Below are 4,871 nucleotides of genomic sequence, written 5' to 3'. Positions count from 1 at the left end.
CCTATGGATATTGCGTGGTATTCGCCATACCATATCCAGCAGGTTTATGTTGGGATCAGATCTTTGGTGCTTATCGTATTATTCCTTTTACTATTGTTATGCTTGACTCATTTTGTATTATAATATCTCGCGTAGTTTCCCCATATTTATTTTGTCCAGTATTATATCATTAATTGTATGATATGTAGTCTGACCTTGTAGATGTTATCTGTAATTCGCGAAGAAGGGTGTCGTGCCGATCATTTCTTACTTTCCATTGTTGTATGTGAATTCCGCCATTGATAGAAGTTTGTACCAATCATCTTGTTAGTAATTGTCATAGGCCCGTAATTATTGTTCGTATATCACGTTTACCTATTCTGTTTATCCATCCATTTGTGTGTGAAATGCTGTGCTCAGACAGTTTTGTATCACCATTTCTTTGGTTACTTTCTTGCATAATCCTGATGTGAATAGTGTTCCACGATCGGTAATGGTATTATTTAGAAAGCCGTGAAGATGGTAGACTTCACGCCAGAGCAGTTGTATAAAATCCTGCGTGACCATAACCTTTCTCCCTAGAATAAAATGACTCATTTTGGTCAAATAATCTAGCACGATCAGGATGCTATCGCAATTTTCCGATGCCTGTAGGTCTGTGTTGAAATTCATAGTAATTTTTTCCCATGGTCATTCAGGAACTACCTTCGATTTCAGTAATCCATATGGTGCGTATTTAGCCGTTTTTGTCCTTTGGCATATGTCACAGTTTTTGACATATTGTTTGACATCTTACCGCAGTGCTGGCAAATAGAATGAGCTCATGATGAATTCGGTGGTTTTAGCTGTTCCTCCGTGTCCTGCCATTTGGATATCGTGGTGTTGTCGTATGATGTCTGTCCTTATCTATTCTTTTTCCGGAATCCATTGTTTTCTGTCATACCACATGTTTCCATCCTCCCATTGGTATAAACCTAAAGCAATTCCTTTTATCTCCTTTTTTCCTTCCTTCAATGCTTCTCTTATTGTCTGAATTGTTTTCTCGCCTTCGTTTGCCTTCTCAATCTCCCGTTCCTCAGTTGATGTAAATTGGATAACCTCCGTTGCCTTGAAGTAGGTTTTTGGTAATAGTACTCCGGTTTTTTGTTTGATTTTTTCATCTTCCTTTGTTTGTAGTTTGTCACTTACAGTCCTTGTGAGAGCATTTGGCTTTCCGCTCTCTTTACCTAATCAGTATTCGATTTTGAAGTTGTCTTTGCTGAAGTGTTCCATCCACCTTATCTGATGGTCATTCAGTTCTTTGGTAGTCATAAACGGGACCAGATTATTATGGTCAGTCAGACCTCGGACTGGATAGTAGTTGTTCAGAATGTATCTCCTCCATTCCTTTAACGCTTCAACTATCTCTAATAGTTCTTTGTTCGCAATGTTGTAGTTGCACGCTGTGGGGGTCATTATCTTGGATCGGTAAGACACTGGCCTCCATTCTCTGTCTTCACATTGTGGCGATAGTATGCCTGAACATACATATTTTGAGACATATGTTTCGATCATTGTCCTTCGGTTTAGGTAGAAATAAACCAGTATGAGTGCCGATATTATGTGCATTCGTATTTCATCATATGCTTTCAGTTCTGCTTCTTCCCATTCCCATTTCTTGTCTTTCTTTGTTAAGTTATAGAGTGTTTTTACAAGCTGGCTAAATCCCTTGATAAACCTTCAATAGAAGTTGCAGATTCCCTTAATGCATTGAACATCTGTTTGGTTGTTTGGTTTGGCCGAATCCCATATTACTGCGGTTTTGACTTGGTTGACCTTCACTCCGTTTCAATTGATGATAAATCAAAGGTATTCTGTTTCTTCTTTATGGAATTCGCAATTTTATAGGTTTGATCTTTATTCCTAATCCTTGTATTGCAGCCATGATATTGATGATATCCTGCTAGTATCGTTGTACATTCTCCGAGTAGATAAGTACATATTCCAAGTATACGATACAGTACAGGTCACGGTGTTTATTGAGTATCCTGTTGTTCCATCTTTGGAATAAAGCCGGTTCATTAATTAGCCCGAAAGGCATAACCAAGTATTTGAATATTGCATATCTCGAGGTGTATGTAGTCTTCCATTGGTCTCCTCCCTTGATGCGTATATTGTGGTACACATCCTTGATGTCGAAATGGTGAAGTATTGTGCTGAGCATAGTCTATCTAGTTTCTCTCTGATTAAGAGTAGTGGATATCAATCTTTTTTGGTAACCCAATTGAGGGCTCTGTAGTCCAAACAGAGTCTCATTTTTCTCTCTTTCTTTTTGATAAATAGTATTGGAGATCCTCCTGATGCGAAGGAGTCTCTGATCCATCCTCGCTTAAGGTTTTGATTGATGTACTTCCTAATTTCTTCGAGCTCCACTTCTCCTAGTCGGTATAACTACTTGTTGGGAATTGCTTTTGTTTTTCCCTTTTTCTGGGCTTTGTCCACCTGAATTTCATGATCGATTCCTGGTCTTTGAGATGGTAGATCCATAGCTTCCTGTTCTTAGAATAGGTTCATGAATCGATCATATTCCTTTGGAATCAATTCTTTCCGTCTCTTTTTGCTCTGGTATTTCTTATCTTGTATTGCTAGTTCCGTTCTGACTTTGACTTTCGCTAGGACTGCTTTTTCGTCTTCGTATGTCCATTTGAGAATTCCTTTTGTATCTCCTCTTTGATAGTATAGTACAAAGACTTGTGCTGTAATCTCTTTAATGTCGATTCCTTTTGTTGTATCGAGCTGGTTTTGGTCCGTGCTTTGAAATCCCTTTTCTCCTCCTGTGGTTTCTTCCAGATGATCTACTTCCTGCAGATCCTCTTTCTTCATTTTTTCGATGATCAACTGTGCGATTCGATCGCCTTTCTGGACTTCGTAGTCATCTTGAGCCAGGTTGGCGAAGACAACTTTGATTTCACCTGTATAGTCGATGTCGATCACCCCTGCTATGGTCATGAGTTGATGTTTGACTGCTAGACTACTGCAGGATACTATCCGTCTATGGGTGCCTTCTGGTAGTCCGACGGCTATTCCTGTTGCTATTATTGCCTGCCTGTTGGCAGGTATCTTGATTCCTTCGTTGGCATACAAGTCATGTCCTGCTGCCCCTTGGGAACCCTTGGTAGGCACATTTGCCTCTTGGTCCAGGTTTTGTATGAGGACTCTCTTATGTTGCCGCATCTTGGCGAACTTTGCATTCAAAGTTTCTTCTTCTGCTTCTCATACCAGTGTCGAGTAGACCACTGGTGAACTGTTGAGACATTGTGTTGCACATAGTTCGCTTGTAAAGGTCATCTTATCCTTGTTCTAATTGATTGTCGGATTATGTTTTCGCAACCATGGCATCCTGAGAACTATCTCATGGTTCTTGAGATCAGCTACCTGAATGGTTGCCATTTCCCGATGAGTGTCAATGTTCATAGGTCTTGTCACCGTATGGGTTACCATACCTATTGCGCTTAGCTTTCCATCAGCTAGGTAGACACATCCCACTTTCTTCACATTTTGGTGTGGAGGCTGTATTTGTCGCAGATTTTCTTGTCCATGAAATCTTTCGTAGCCCAAAGGTTGAGCAAGGCATCTATTGTTATTTCTTCACCTATTTTGTTGTGTATCTTCGTCTTGATCATTACATGATCTCCATCTTCTTGTCCTCTTTGTGTTTGTAGTGCCGTGTAGTAGTTTGCAAACTTGATGGGTTTTCCAGGTCTATATCTTGGGTCTTTCAAATAACTATTTACGGGGAACCTGCGTCGTTTTCCGCCAGTATATCTTCTGTGATTATTTCGCGAATGTTCTTCCTCCTTTGAGTTTTGAAGTGATTATTTCCAGCATTCTGATGCCTTGGTATCAACTGTCGGGTCGGCTTCTGCATTCTCGTATCCGATGTCCTGCTTTTCCGCACCTTAAGCAGAGTTTCCTCTTCGTTCTTCTAGTACATTCTTCTTTAGACAGGTTCAGAGCAGGTCCTGCCCTTGATTTGTCCAACTCCATTGGCTCACCTGGTGGTAATACTCGACTTGCACCTCAAGCTGCTTGCAGTTTGAAGGTTCCCTCCAAGTTCCAGGATGATGGGGCCACCCTGTATATTGTAGTATTTTTCGGGTTGTTTCAAACCATGTTTAGCTTGCTTTCCTTATCGATGGCCCATCCAGCAAAGTGTTCTACTGTGGTGTAACATGAGTCGGACATTCCCCATACTTCTCGGAGTCTTTCACTGCAGTTTCTCAGGAGGATGATGTAGAGAGTAGCATCATCAAACTCTGCCTCATATTCCAATAGTCGGCATTCGTTCCAGTATGCTGAAAAGGTCTGTTTTCCTTGTTAGAGCTTTTCCAGCTTTTGTCTTGCTGTCTGTTTGGCATTGGGATCTCTGAATTGTTCGAAGAGTATCACCATGAACTCCTTGTATGTGACCCATTACCACTATTTTCTTCCATCTTGGAAGGGCGTGATCTATTGTCCCGTGTGTCCTCAGAGTAGAGATTACACATAGGAAATCTTGATCTCATCGTGGTGTTCTCCATATCCCTTGATGGCAAAATACTGTTCACAACGTGCCAGCAATATTGGTAGCTTATCTTCAGCTCCTTCGTACGTGTCAGGGACTTTTGCTTTCAGTCACTGGATATGTCCTTGTCATGTATTTCGTATTACCACTAGAAATGCCTGAAACTGATTTTCAGTCATTCCAAATATGCTAGTGACTGGTGCCGAAGCGGCCAGGGCTGGTGGTACAGGTACTGCTGATACTAATATTCTCTCAAGTTGTAGGGTTCCTGCATGAAAACTTATCAAGGGTAATCCCTTCTCTGGGGTTACTGGACTTGCTGCCCTTAAGGGTTCTGCTGAAATGTAAT

Source organism: Tuber melanosporum, assembly GCF_000151645.1.
Source record: "Tuber melanosporum whole genome shotgun sequence assembly, scaffold_13, strain Mel28".
Lineage (NCBI taxonomy): Eukaryota > Fungi > Ascomycota > Pezizomycetes > Pezizales > Tuberaceae > Tuber > Tuber melanosporum.
This window is presented reverse-complemented; position numbering follows the sequence as displayed.